Raw genomic sequence first — 16,238 nt, 5'->3', positions numbered from 1 at the left:
TCTTATCTCTGCCATCACTCACTGCATAACAAGTTATTTTACATGTAGTAGATATTAAATAAGTGCAAATATTAGTAGCACTTTTTATAACAAAAAAGTTTTTAACAGAAAATCTAACCTAAATATTTATTTTTAGTATGTTATTTACACAATATCATTGTAAATTCAGCTATTCTGAGTTCCATAAGCTATTCTTACTTTCTTTGGTTTTTTTCAGCTACTAAAGACACTTATGATAGTCTTATAAATTTTTGCCATACTAACCTAAAGCTAAATTTTTTTTTCTAATCAAACATTTAAAAAACAAAAGTTTTAAAATGAATTTGATAAAAACAAAAAATCAACCTCAATTACAAATATACCCTAGCTGTTTCCATAATCTAGCACTCACCTCAAAAAACTATCCAGCTACTTGTGTAATCTTTTTTCGAAGATGAACAACCTAAACTTTTATCTCTCAACTTCAAGTAACTTTAAATGTTTCGAGCTAAATCATTTATTTTTACCTTGCTTACACCTGAACTCGATTCAAATACAACAAACTGACGTTTGGTAAAGTCTAAAACTATGAAAACCCAATGATCTCTATTGACATAGAGAAACGAAAAATACAAATCTTTTAACGCTTCTTCTTTAAATAAGATTTTTTTTCCATTCTGACTGTTTGTTATTGTATATTTCTTCTAGAGAAATTAAAAAAAAGTAGTTGTTACATCTTTCATGTAGAATACAATAAAATTATGTTACAAAAATTATTATAATTATCAATTTAGTTGAGTTCTTACTGACAAAACAATTATATTGAAAATACTTGAAATACAATAATTAATACTTACATCACTTCTTATTAAGTATTTGTTTCTAAACATTTGTTATCTGTTTAGGCTGGTATCTTGTTATCAACTTAAACAAAATGTCATTGAAAATAAAATCTCACATGAGATTCACGCTACTTTTCTCTGCGATGTAAGTTTTTCTCTTTAGTTAAGAATTACATCGGTTCTCGATGAAAACTAGAACTTGTACGCCGCAAAAGCCTCGCGCAAATATCAAGCTGAAACTTTGCATCGCGAATATCAAGCTGAAACCGAACATCTACCTGAAATACATGTACAAGTAGTAAATGAACGCAGCGAAATCAATGGTATGTCTCAACTGTCTTCAATCTTTCCACGTACTTCTTAAAATGCTTGAAGTTTTCGTTAAGTTCTTCAGTGGATATTCCCTCGAATACCGATTTATTTTCTGCATTCTCAACTTTCAGTGTTGTTTGGTGAATCATTCGTATTAGCAAAACATTCCAAATTCTTCGAATATAACTTTTCCACTTTTTGTAATCTATATGTTTTTCCCTCGTATTTATAAAATGGATGCAGCTTAAAAAAAAACGTAAAGTTAAGCTGTAAGTCCTAGTCTTTGGAGTTTTTACTAACTTGCTTCTGTATGATTGCTAAGTTTTAAGACTTTTTATTGCATTACTCTAATGCAGTAGCCTTACTTTGTTTTTTCGACCTGGTTGGCTTATTGTAAACTATGAATCAGTTTAACAATTTAACATGCAACTTACAGCGCATACTTTTTTATAAACCAGTGTAAAATAACAAAAATGCAATTGATAAGTTTTCATTACCCTTTTTATTAAAACTTGGGGTGGGAGTGTGGCGTTCACATGGGCTTGCCTCAATTTGTTCATCTGCCTATAGTCCGGTCCCTGGTTGTGAACTAACATTTCCTGGTGATGGGAGTTTCCCTGTTTTGAATAAAAAAACATTAAATTAAAAACTCAAAAAAAAAAAACTTTATTCGATGCCTACTTGTGATAAAATATTAGACAGTTCTGATGCTCTGATGCTCAGTTTAAAACATATACGACATTTTTGTAAAAACAATAATTATTAAATTATATACTGCCGTGCAATAATCACTTGGAATAAAATTATCAAAGAAACACAACTCTTAAAAATGTTACAAATTGAGTTAACTTATTTATTAAAAAATTAACAGTAAAGATCCAAAATATTTGTTTATTTTGTTTGTATCATTCATTATTTGTTTGTTTGTCGGAAGTAAAATTTATAACAAAAAATTACTTAATGTAATAAGTTGTAACAAACTAAACATTTTGTTGGCATTATTTTAACAAGTTTTCAAAACTCCTTGTTTATTCAAACTTTTATCCACTTAAAAAAAAAACATAAATTAGTATGAACTAATGAAATAGAATACAAAATTTGTTATTGAGCAATAAAAGTCTTATTAACAAAAAATCAAGAAAAGTTTTATATCAGATGCACAAAAGTTTATAAAAACATTTAAAAGGTAAAAGCAAATAATATTATTTATTTCAACGCCATTTAATATTATTATTTATCACTTTGAAGTAAATTTGCAGAAGCATTGTAAGCCACTAATATAAGAGTAAGTTAATGTTTTACTAAGCTGATCACTTACTGTTAGTGGATTTTCTGTTAATCCTTTTCTTATCATATAAGTAATAATAAACAATGAACTTCACCGTTTAATTATATTAATTTAATACTGGCTTGTTATATAAGGTAATATATCATAGAATCAATTAACTGATTTGCAGTAGGGGGATTTGAAGAACACAATCGTTCTTGTTCGTTTTCGTTTTTTATTTATCTATAGGGTCTTCTTTGCGTATTCTAGCTTGTGTTTGAAGTTAGATTGACGTAGAGCAACTTGGTAGTTAGGCTTTGCATTACTGAAGGTTTTTGGATCTGTAGACAGCCTACTTAACGTTTTCTCTATCATTTTAGGTAAGTTTTTTCCTGATTATCATTTGGTGGTTTGAGTTAATGTTGATGTATTTGATTGAGCAGTTGTCTTTTCTGTATGGCATATAAAAACTACCAGCTAGATTTAAAAAAATATCCTACAATTTGCATCTAGTCATTCTAATATATATTGTGATGCTGAATCTGATATCATTGATGGTCTTTATTATTTATTTTTTATATTCTCAAGATCATGGTTGTTTTCGTATTTAATAATTGCTAATCCATCATCCCTATAAAGGCCTATTTATTTTATATTTAGTAGTACAGGCCAACTAGATCGCGCAAATATGACCACCATTCGGACTTCAAAAGCTGAGTGTTGTAAACTTTCGGTCCATGTTTTTTAATTGTAAGCACTGAGCTACACGTGTGCTTTATGTTGTTTGTTACGTCTTCACTTGTATCTGTAAATTTTCTTGCAAATTATATTGCATTATTAAGGTGCTTTAACTTGATGCTTGGATAGATGTTTTGAATGTCAAGTTGACACAACATCTGCTTGATTTTTCATGTACATTGATTATTGGAGTTTATTGTGCGAAGATGGACTCGGGCATTAAAACCTGAGCCGCTTAAACAACACACACGAAAAAAGAAAGTGGTTTATTTTTCATCAAACACTCTTTAAAATTAAATTATTCGTCAGTATACGTTGAGCAATTCAACACGTCATAGTTTAGTTGTTGCACGTATCTGAATAAAAACTCATTTTAGATGTAATAAAATTATTATTTTGTGTGTACATATATCAGTTGCACTTTTTTATAACTTAAAAATTTTTAAACGGAGAATAAAAGTTTTCTATGATCAGACCTGGGATATTTATTTTTAAATCTTTTTTACACAACATCATTGTAAATTTAATCATTTTGAGTTCCATAAGCCATTCTTCACTTTCTTTGGTTTTTTCAGCCAATTAAGACACCTATAATAGTCTTATAAATTTTTGCCACACTAACCAAAAGCTAAAATTTTATTTTCTAATCAAACATTTTAAAAACAAAAGTTTTTTGGTGAAAACAAGAAACTCACCTCTAAAACAAATATAGTTTTTTCATCATTCTGCTTGCTGCACTCAATGACCTATCCAGCTATTTGTGTAATCTTTTTTCGAAGATGAACAACCTAAACTGTTATCTTTCAACTTCAAGTAACTTTCATTGTTTCGAGCAATAAATCATCTATTTTTACCTTGCTTACACCTGAACTCAAGTAAAAAACAACAAATTGACGTTTGCTAAAGTCTAAAACTATGAGAATCCAATGGTCTCCGTTGACATTGAGAAACGAAAATACAAATCTTTTAACGCTTCTTCTTTAAATAAGAATTTTTTTCCATTCTGACTGTTTGTTATTGTTTATTTCTTCTAGAGAAGTAAAAAAAAGGAATTATTACATTTTACATGTAAGATACAATAAAATTATGTTACAAAAATTGTTAGAATTATTAATTCAGTTAAGTTCTTACTGACAAAACAATTATATTGAAAATATTTGAAATACAATAATTAATACTTACATCACTTCTTATTAAGTATTTGCTTCTAAACATTTGTTATCTGTTTAGGCTGGTATCTTGTTATCAACTTAAACTAAATGTTATTGAAAATAAAATCTCACATGAGATTCACGCTACTTTTCTCTGCAATGTAAGTTTTTCTCTTTAGTTAAGAATTACATCGGTTCTCGATGAAAACTAGAAGTTGTACGCCGCAAAAGCCTCGCGCAAATATCAAGCTGAAACTTTGCAGCGCGAATATCAAGCTGAAACCGAACATCTGCCACTACCTGAAACACATGTACATGGAGTAAATGAACGCAGTGAAATCAATGGTATGATTTATGTCTCAACTGTCTTCAATCTATCCACGTACTTCTTAAAGTGTTTGCAATTTTTGTTCAGTTCTTCAGTGGACATTCCCTCGAATACCGATGTATTTTCTGCATTCTCAACTTTCAGTGTTGTTTGGTGAATCATTCGTATTAGCAAAACATTCCAAATTCTTCGAATATAACTTTTCCACTTTTTGTAATCTATATGTTTTTCCCTCGTATTTATAAAATGGATGCAGCTTAAAAAAAAACGTAAAGTTAAGCTGTAAGTCCTAGTCTTTGGAGTTTTTACTAACTTGCTTCTGTATGATTGCTAAGTTTTAAGACTTTTTATTGCATTACTCTAATGCAGTAGCCTTACTTTGTTTTTTCGACCTGGTTGGCTTATTGTAAACTATGAATCAGTTTAACAATTTAACATGCAACTTACAGCGCATACTTTTTTATAAACCAGTGTAAAATAACAAAAATGCAATTGATAAGTTTTCATTACCCTTTTTATTAAAACTTGGGGTGGGAGTGTGGCGTTCACATGGGCTTGCCTCAATTTGTTCATCTGCCTATAGTCCGGTCCCTGGTTGTGAACTAACATTTCCTGGTGATGGGAGTTTCCCTGTTTTGAATAAAAAAACATTAAATTAAAAACTCAAAAAAAAAAAACTTTATTCGATGCCTACTTGTGATAAAATATTAGACAGTTCTGATGCTCTGATGCTCAGTTTAAAACATATACGACATTTTTGTAAAAACAATAATTATTAAATTATATACTGCCGTGCAATAATCACTTGGAATAAAATTATCAAAGAAACACAACTCTTAAAAATGTTACAAATTGAGTTAACTTATTTATTAAAAAATTAACAGTAAAGATCCAAAATATTTGTTTATTTTGTTTGTATCATTCATTATTTGTTTGTTTGTCGGAAGTAAAATTTATAACAAAAAATTACTTAATGTAATAAGTTGTAACAAACTAAACATTTTGTTGGCATTATTTTAACAAGTTTTCAAAACTCCTTGTTTATTCAAACTTTTATCCACTTAAAAAAAAAACATAAATTAGTATGAACTAATGAAATAGAATACAAAATTTGTTATTAAGCAATAAAAGTCTTATTAACAAAATATCAAGAAAAGTTTTATTTCAGATGCACAAAAGTTTATAAAAACATTTAAAAGGTAAAAGCAAATAATATTATTTATTTCAACGCCATTTAATATTATTATTTATCACTTTGAAGTAAATTTGCAGAAGCATTGTAAGCCACTAATATAAGAGTAAGTTAATGTTTTACTAAGCTGATCACTTACTGTTAGTGGATTTTCTGTTAATCCTTTTCTTATCATATAAGTAATAATAAACAATGAACTTCACCGTTTAACTATATTAATTTAATACTGGCTTGTTATATAAGGTAATATGTCATAGAATCAATTAACTGATTTGCAGTAGGGGGATTGAAGAACACAATCGTTCTTGTTCGTTTTCGTTTTTTATTTATCTATAGGGTCTTCTTTGCGTATTCTAGCTCGTGTTTGAAGTTAGATTGACGTAGAGCAACTTGGTAGTTAGGCTTTGCATTACTGAAGGTTTTTGGATCTGTAGACAGCCTACTTAATGTTTTCTCTATCATTTTAGGTAAGTTTTTTCCTGATTTCCATCGGGTGGTTTGAGTTATTGTTGATGTATTTAATTGAGCGGTTGTCTTTTTTGTATGGCATATAAAAACTGTCAGCTAGATTTTAAAAAATATCCTAGAATTTGCATCTAGTCATTCTAATATCTATTGTGATGCTGAAACTGAGTTCCTTAATGATCTTCAATGTTTTTGTATTTTTTATTCTTAGGATCCTGGTTGTTTTTGTATTTAATAATTGCTAATCCATCATCCCTATATAGGCCTATTTATTTTTCCTAATGTATTTAGTAGTACAGGCCAACTAGATCGCGCAAATATGACCACCATTCGGACTTCAAAAGCTGAGTGTTGTAAACTTTCGGTCCATGCTTATCCATTGTAAGTAAGCACTGAGTTACGCGTGTGCTTTATGATGTTTGTTTTCTCTTCACTTATATCTGTAAATTTTCTTGTAAATTATATTGCATTTTTAAGGTGCTTAAACTTGATGCTTGGATAAAAGTTTTAAATGTCAAAGTTGACAAAACATTTGCTTGATTTTTCATGTGTTTGATTATTGGAGTTTATTGTGCGAAGATGGACTCGGGCATTAAAACCTGAGCCGCTTAAACAACACACACAAAAAAAGCAACAAACAAGTTACATTCAATGAAAATTAAAAAACTAAACATAACATAGTAAAAAGATAACAAACAAATAGTATTGTATGATCAAATATAACTTTAGTATGCACAAAAAACTAAACAAAATAAATTTTCATGTATAAACTTATGTGTTGAAAAAATATTACACATTTACAAAATTAACAATTTATAATTTGTAGGGGGAAGGCGTAGGGAAGAAAAATTATTCTTTGTGATACTAAAATACTTTGAAATAAGTAAATAAAAATTACTTCAAACCATCATTATGATGAAATTTTAATCAATAATCGCTGTATTTTACTGGTGTTTATATTATTTAAATCTATTTTTTTAGTTTTAATCGAAAATGTTCAACCCTCCAACACGAAACCACATCCTGTGGTAACTAATTCCACATATTTATTGTTCTGCAGAAAAAAGAACTTTGCCACTGACTGTTATTAAATTGTATTTACATTTAAATTTTGTATCATTTCCTCTCAAATTATAATTGGTCTGAGAAAAAAAAAAAACTGATTGAAAAGTTCTTTATATTTAGCATTAACAATTTAAAAAAATGTTAATAACTTAAAGTTAAAAGTTGTTTTAAAAGATCCATGATTATACCATTTTATTACATCATATTTGTTTTTTCATTAAATGAGTGTTCTTTTCTACTTAGTAAGCATTCTCCTTTAAAAGGGTTGTTGGTTTTGTCCCTACAGTTGCAAGTCTTATCTTTTTTGTTTGAATCGTCTAAAATCCTTTTGTTATGGGTATTTATTACGTTTTTTAGGTTTGGAAGGCAACTATATGAAATTTAAATGGTGTTCTTATTAAAGATCTTGTGAAGTTTGTTATTTCTTGGAAAATGAAGTCGTACAAGATCCAAGAATTTTTTACCAATGTTTGTTTTCACAGAATTGCAGAATGGAGGGTTGAAGTAAATAATTTTCCTGGACTTTCTGGTCTTTCTATTGGGCTTTGAGATAGTTTCGTTGTAGCTTTTGAGTTTGTTGTATCCGCTTATAGCTAAGGCTTCATTGTAGTCTTTTTTGATGTTATTGAAAATCTCTTCGCTACTGGAAAGTTTACCTAATCTGTTACTAACCATTGGGCCTATGCTCTTTCTTATTAGTTCAGGGTGATTTGATTGGTTGTTTATATATTTTATATGCGAGTTTTCTTTTTGAAATGGGGCATATGTGTGATTTGATAAATTCATCGTGATGTCTAAATAGTCAGTTTGGATTAAATTTGCTTCCACAGTTATCTTAAACCCATGATTCTGGAAAATCTTTCTGATTGTTTTTGCTGCCCTTTCATTTTCACATTTGGATTTCTTTAAAACCGTTAGACCATCGTCCCTATATAACCCAAATGAAACTAAAATGTCAATTAAAGACAAATCGGACAAGATATATAATCCTATCAGATCGCAAATTTCTGCACCCATATAACTGCCCATAGGCACATCGAAGTTATTAGTGTCGTTTTTCTTAACCCATTCTACACCTTTAGAATCTGATAAGACACTCATGCTTTAAAAATAATTTCAATGCCTTCGTTAATTCATTCTTTGATATTGAGGGGTAAAACTTGTCAATATCAAATTTCAAGAAGCACAGCTTCTTTTTGTTTTCGATTTTATTAAACCAGTCAATTACCTCAAATGAATTTTTCCATTGAGTGAGGTTGGTTTTGAGTTTGATGTCAAAATTAACTTTATCAAGTATCTTTTTAGCAATTCTTCCTATATCTGATTTCATCGTATTTATAAATCTACACTCTATTGAATTTGGGAAACTTCTTTTATGGTCTTTGATTGTCAAAAAAGCTCTCTTTTGGTGCAGTTTTTATACTTTTCCTCTTATGTTTAATTCCTTAACAATAGATGCTGCGTTTAAATTAATCTGTTCAATGCAACTATTTGGAGCTTTCTTATAGTCGCTGGTCAAGCAGATGCTAACATGACTCTTTTATAAATTAGAGTAATAAAATGCATAGGTACTGCATACTCATTGAGCTCAAAATTAAACTTTAACATTTAACAGGTCCAAGTTATACTTTTTACTTTGTCATCACTGTGTAATACAATAGAAAACTTGAAATTTTCTGCAATCGTTGTTTTCAATACGGCAGTCTACTAACCTCTGGTTTTTAAAAACTTTTAGTAGTTAAATGTTTTTTTATTTCTTAGCTCAAAGTTTTACTGTTTGGGTAATCAACATGACATCCAATAGAATTAGTCATGTTGAAAAGAAACACAATGCTACATACCTTTTAAGGAAAAAGCATTATAACATGGTTGTTTTACCATTTAGCCATCCTTTGTTTGATTAACACTTCCTATCTATCCAAAAACAACTTTTTATTGTTATTTTCAAGTTGTACTGCATGATCATAAAACTATTTTCAGTGCACATTGTACACTCGAAGGCATTATAATTAGACTATTTTATTATTATTAAAGTCTATTGTCAAGCGAAGGACCTAGGCATTAAAACCCAAGCCAGAAAACTGAATGACACTAACATAAAACACACTAACAAATTACAGTGATTAAATAAACATAAACATAAAACTTATACAAGGCACAAACTGAATAAACTAAAACTTTTACAACCAAAATATTCAACAATTCCAAAGTCACTAATCTCCAATTGTACATTCCAAAGCAACAAATTCCTGAAACAAGCATATGCTGTCAAAATTCTTCAGAACCTAGCTCGAAACTCTAGGAACTCTTTAATTCTGTGAAGACCACTTTTCATCAAACACGAACTTTCAGAACAGCATTTCCTTTCAACTTTAGACAGAATTCTTCATCTTGCAGAACATTGAAAAAACTATTCGCCATTTGTCATATTTTCAAAGTTTCACCACGGCAAATTCAGTCAAAAATCACTTCAAGCATGTGGCAGCAACAACTCACAAATCTAGCTTAGGAATCAACTGAGTATCCAATAATTTCAAAATCTAAAGCCCCGGGCACATTGACAATAGACCGTCCAAAATATCAAAATTGAAAAGGATCTATAAGGGGAAGGTTTAGCTTACAGATTAAACTACCAATAAACTACATACCACACACCAAATTAATGGTTACACAGATGAACAAAACTAATTACTTACTATTTACTTTACTGGTAGATATTTTATTTAAATCAAATTTTTTTAATCTTAATCGAAAATGTTCAAGATTTTTGCGCGATACTAGTTCATTTGGAAGTTCGTTCCACATTTTTACCGAAAGATAGAAAAAAGATTTTTGCCAAACAACTTTGTTGAAATGATATTTACATGTATATTTTCTATTATTACCTACTGAGTGAGTAACTATTTTTATAAAGTTTAAAGAAAGTTTGAGAATCAATAGTAGTTTCATTGTTAATCAGTTTAAAAAAAGTAATAAGATTAAATTCAAGTCTTCTGTACTTTAAAGTTTTTATATTAAGCTTTGCTAGTCTGTCTATGTAAGACGTATATGAAATGTTGCAACGATTTTAGATTGATCTGGTAAATTTTCTTTGAATAGATTCTAGTTGGTTGATGTCTTTTGTAAAACAAGGAGACCATAAAGGTGTGTTGTATTCCATCTTAGGCGGATGTAAACTAGGTACAATTTTTTAAGAATTACCAAATCCGTAGATATAAAGCTTTTTAGAATTTGTTTAGATAAAATTGATGCAGTACGGTAAATATAGTTAATGTGATGGTTCCATTTTAAATTATTTGAAATAAAAATTCCAAGGTCTTTCAATACTTAAGTTTTAGGTAAGATTACATAGTTAATTTTAAAGTCAAACGTTGGAATAGTCGTACTTCTGTGAATATTCAAAACTTGACATTTGCTGGGATTTAGGTTTAATCTCCTTTCTTTTTACCAATAGTAGATTTTATCTAAAGATTTTTGTAAAACTAAGCTATATTAGCTAAATATTTTTGTGTCGTCTGCAAAAAGCTTAACGTTGCTATTAGAATCAACTTCTGTGGCTATATCATTTATATAGGCTATAAATAAAAGTGGGCTAATAACCCCTCCTTGCGGAACTCCACTAAAAATTGGTAAGGATTCTGAGAACGTGTTACTGATAACTACTCTTTGTGTTCTTTCCTGAAGAAATTTTTTAAACCATTCAACTAGATTTCTATTAATTTTGTATTGAGATAAAGTTTTAATTAACTTAAAATGAGAGACAGAGTCAAACGCTTTCTGAATGTCTGTATAAATTACATTGATAGATTTATTGGTAAAAAAAGATATTAACCATGAATGAAGGCAATCCAATAATTGAATACAGGAAGTTCGTTTAGGAATGAAACCAAATTATTTAAGAGAAAAAAGATTATTTAAGAAAAGATGAAATTATATGTTCAAAAGATCTGCAAAAGCTACTAGTTAGTGAAATTGGTCTGTAGTTTAATGTATTATTTTTGTTTCCTCTTTTGTATATTGGTATAATATAAGATATTTTCCATTGTCTTGGTATGAAAGATATAGCTAAAGAGCAATTAAAAATTAATGAGATTGGAAAAATGAGAGAGCAAATAGTTCGTTTTAAAAAATACGAAGGTATATTTTCTGCTGTTCTGAGTATTTTATCTTTTAAATAATTTACAGACTCAATTATTTCATTATTAGTAATAAAAACATCTTGCATTTGACAACTTTTATCAATAAGTTTAAAATGTTCATCTTCAAAATCTTTACTAAATACTCTTTGGAATGATTTGTTAAAATAAGAGGCTTTATCAAAGTCAGAAGTAAATGGTAAGTTATTTTCATCAAGTAAAAGAGGAAAGGAAGGTGATAGATTTAGCTTTGATTTTACAAAAGAGTAAAAATTTTTTGAATTTTTATTTTGACAAAAGCTTTTTTCATGTTGTATGTCGAAATTTTTTACAGCTTTTTCGTATGCTTTTGAAACTAGCTTGTATTTTTCAGTTTTCTGCTGATCTAACTTGCATTTTTTGTATAGTTTTTGCTTTTCTTTTAGTAGCTTTTTTAAATTAGAAGGATATAACTTACGTTTTCTATTTTTCTTCTTCAAGGGTACAAACTTTTCGATTGTAAGATTAATAATGTTAACAAATTTATTATAAAACTTCTGTAAATTCTCTGATTTATTACAAATAAATTTCCTATCTATACTTGACAAATATTCGTTAATACACTTAAAATCCGCTCTGGAAAAATCTGGGTAAAGTGTCACAGTAGCTGATTTCATGCTCTTATTAACATTAATGCCAAAAGGTATAAGGGAATGGTCATTAGTATTAGTTAAAGGTGAATCCACTGAATGAAATTTAATTCTATCCAACCCTATGCAATTACAAGGCACTAAATCAAGAATACCACCGTCTTTATGTGTAGGTGAATCAATAGTTTGAGTTAAATAATTTTCTAACAAAACTATATAAAACTTTTATTACATTCATTGAAAGTTGAGCTTGGAATACTCCAATCAATATTGGGAAAATTAAAGTCAACAATAATATAGAAAGAAACATTTTTTGGTGTGAATTTTTTAACAAGGTCAATCATGTTTCATACAATTTTTATAGATTTAGAAAGATTTGGATGGATATAAATACATAGAAATCTTAACTTAAATTCGTTGAGAATTAAATTAAAACATATAAATTCAAAACCATCAAAAGCAATAAATTCACTTTTAACTTCAATAGTTTTTAAATAGTTTTTAACAAAAACAGCAGCGCCTCCCCCCTGCTCAATCTATCATTGCGAATAACGTTGTACCCATATGGACAAAAAATAGAATTGATAATGTTAGGATTTAACCAAGTTTCAGTAAAGAAAAATAAGTCTATGTTGTTTGTGCACATATAAAATTCAACAAAACTTAATTTGTTTAAGATAGATCTAATATTTGTATAAGAAACTTTTATTAGAAAATGTTTACTAGATTTTGACCCATTAAGAAAATTTGTGCTTGAGGCTTTAGTACACTTAACTTTTAAAGAACTAACATTACTGTTATTAAGAAAAAAGTCACTACAATTACCATCAGAATCAACAGATTTACTAAATATATTAAATGTATTAGAGTTTTTAACAAAGTCGTTACAACTAACACTAACCCCAAAGTTCCAGGGTGGTGTAACGAAAGAGCTGTTGTATTTTTTAAACTATTTTGTTGTTTCTTATGACGCATTGTACTCTCAGATTTTTATCATCAGCTAGTTGTTGTTTTACTTTTAATTCTTCTCGCAATTTTTTAAGAGCCAATAGCTCTGAAGCCGTTCTATCAGGATTAATATATACTGCGTTTTCTTTTCCTTTGCTAATAACTTTTAAATTTCTCAATTTTAATAGTCTCTGCTTAGCTACCAAATTGTTGAGCTAAATTATAATTGGTCTGCATCTATTCTTGATAGTTTTTCCAATTCTGTACAATGAGTTGAATTCAGATTTAATAATTTTATGTACTTTCAAAATTTCTTGTATAGTATTTAAATCTCTTTTTGAATTTTCAAGTAAGCTACTAGGATTTTCTGATTCTGGAATATTGAATACAATCACATTGAGTGCCTTTTTTTCTTTTAATTTTTCATCACTTTGAGCTTCAATTTTTTGGTAACCAAATTCAATTTTGTACTTATATCTGTGAAAAACTCAGCTGGTTCGTTCAATCGAACTGCATCAGCGCAGGTCATAAACTTTGTTTGAAACTTTTCAAATTTTGTAGAAATTTCTTATTTAAACTGGAGGAATGATGTCTGTAGATCACTATTTTTTTTCTTCTAGCGCAGTATATTTTTTGTCAAGGCTAAGACTTTTTTCACATGTGGAACCATCATTTTTAAATTCAACCAACCTTTGTTCAAGACTCAAACTTTTCTCAGTGTATTCATTTTTTAATTTGCAAATATCATTTTGGAGTGAACTAAACTCTATATCCTTTTGAGCTCCAAATGCTATAAGTTTTTTCTTTCAGTTGCTTTCCAATCTTGGAATTTTCAATCAGCAATTTAATTCCATTTTCATTTGACATTTTATGTTTTTTACTTAACATAAACCTTACTCAATATATTATTATATATAGTCATTTTATGTGCCATATATAATATAATATTCAAGTTATATTATGGCACAAACTATAAGAGTGAACTAAAAACTCATTGCCTGATTATAAATCTATTGAAAGAAGGTAAAGTAAATAAGCTACTAGTTCACTTTATTTTTCTGCAATCATTAACAAATGAAAGCTAAACAAAACCTTTTTCATAACAGGCAGCTTTCTTAAAACTTGTATTTTAAAAAGATAATTGAGCCTATATAAAAAATATTTTATGGAATATTATAACTTATTGTTTACTGTATGAATTGATTTTCCTTTGTACATGTTGAAATAGAATATTACTGTTTTTACATGTTTATTAACATACATAAGAAAGTTTAAAATATTCTTAAAAATTAAACACTTATTCATCTATTTTCGGTCCTAATGCAGTTTTTGTTTTATTGCTAGAATTCCACACATGCCTTCTTTTTTCCTTGATATATTTTTAAAGTCTAAAACATAAAGAACTGCATCACAGTCTCTATTTCTACTTTTTCATCAATTGTTCAAGTTTTCTGTATTTGAGATGCATTTATCTAATCCCAGTAAACTATGCACTTGGTCTACCATTAAAGTCTCTTTTTCTTATTAGTTGCACACAAAATAGATGTTTGTTTAAAGATACATAAAGAACAAACCTATTAGATGGTTTATTCAAACCCGTGTCCATCCAACTTCTAAGGGATTTTGATATATTTTGGTCTCTTCTTATATGAAATTATAAGCAAGTTCTGCCGATGTACATTCTTTGTCATTTAAATTTATAAATAACTTGAATTTTTTTAGATCAAAAGTTACATCTTAAAAAATCCATTCAAAGGTTTTCTTGTAAAATGGCTTATTCTATTTTAGACAGGTCAAAAAGTAGAGTTGACAATGTTTTTCACTTTGTTTTCTATGTCAATCCTATATAGATTGCTTTACAACAGCTGTTGAAATTTACCTTACTTTTATTTAAGTTTGATATCAGATCTTTACCACCTGGTTTATAGTGGTTTTGTAGCGAAGACCTCACTTGAACTTATTATTTTATTCGTATGTTCAAGTTTTATTTGATAAAGCAAACGATTTTATTCTTCAATATATTTTTCTATTTACTCCATTCACAATTAGGTTTTTTTTTTAACTACAACTTGTTGAATTATGCTTTTCAAATTATAAACAGATAAACTTCAACTACAAACAACTTTTAGGTTCGGAGTTGACATCAACAATGAAGACTTGTGTGATAATTACAATGCCTGCGTGTGGGAACCTTCCATTGTAAAGGTGAGATATAGTTGGTTTTTATATTATCCAAAAAAAATTTGGAATAGTATTTTTGAAATTTAGCTTACACTTAAATTTTTAGAATTAAATAAATTTATTATTTGGTTTAGTTTAATTATTATAATCGTTTTTTACTAAAGAAACTGTAGATTTAAATTAATTAGATAATCATTGATTTTGTGAGTTGAGATATAATAACAACTGATAGTATTAGAAAAAATTTAGTAAAAGTTATAAAGAGATAAATTTTAATGAACTCGCAATGCATACTTTGTTAATAATTAGCGAAACAAAATTCAGTTACGGTTTAAATCAGTCATCAAAACAAATTTGTATGAATTAAAACATCTGTTCTAAATTGATTTTAATGTTTGATAAATAAAACAATAATGTATAGTGTAGTTGTCACAATTAAATGATTTTTTTTAATAAAAATCGAACAACAAAAACAACAGCAGAAAAAAGACGCAAACACGTTTATATAATTGTGAATTGTTAACAGATTGATTTCACTATTTAAAGATTGATAATTACAAAATGCATCATTTAAAAACTATGTTAAATATTATTTACAAATAACATTGCAACAGATAAACGCATTGAAATCGGCCAGCGAAGGAGCTTGTTTAGTTCTAGCTGTTGATGAAACAATTAAGAACCCCAGATCAGGTCACGGTGAACTACAAATGCAACAACCCGGAGGAAGGGGTATGAGAAGACCCATGTAACTACGTTGCTATGATTACTACCATGTTGCTATGCAGTGACCTTTTCGTTGCTATGTTTTTAAGTTTTGTTGATTAGAGTGATAATACTTTCTGTATTGATCTTAAATAAACAAGTATTCGGTTTAATTGGTTACTTGACTAATAAGTAGATAATTAAATAAAAATTTATCTGACCATAAAAATATAAACCTCAAATCAATTAATAATTTTTGTTATTTAATAGAGATGTTTTAAACAATTATCGAATTAGACA

The 16,238-nt window shown here is 28.4% G+C and overlaps 1 pseudogene across 1 annotated transcript in view; it reads left to right on the top strand.

Moving 5' to 3' along the window:
- LOC145845228 (T-complex protein 1 subunit eta-like) overlaps window positions 1-15,985 on the top strand; it is a 35,521-nt pseudogene extending 19,536 nt beyond the window's left edge. Inside the window, exons 15-16 of the transcript XR_014370310.1 lie at window positions 15,182-15,257; window positions 15,848-15,985. The product of XR_014370310.1 is annotated as a T-complex protein 1 subunit eta-like (transcript). The remainder of the gene's footprint in view (window positions 1-15,181; window positions 15,258-15,847) is intronic.
- Window positions 15,986-16,238: the final 253 nt, after the last annotated feature.

This window comes from Thalia democratica, chromosome 9 (assembly GCF_965202585.1).
Source record: "Thalia democratica chromosome 9, ktThaDemo2.hap1.1, whole genome shotgun sequence".
In the NCBI taxonomy this organism is placed as follows: Eukaryota; Metazoa; Chordata; class Thaliacea; order Salpida; family Salpidae; genus Thalia; species Thalia democratica.
Note: the sequence above shows the minus strand (reverse complement) of the source record. Positions and strands in the feature narration are given on the sequence as shown.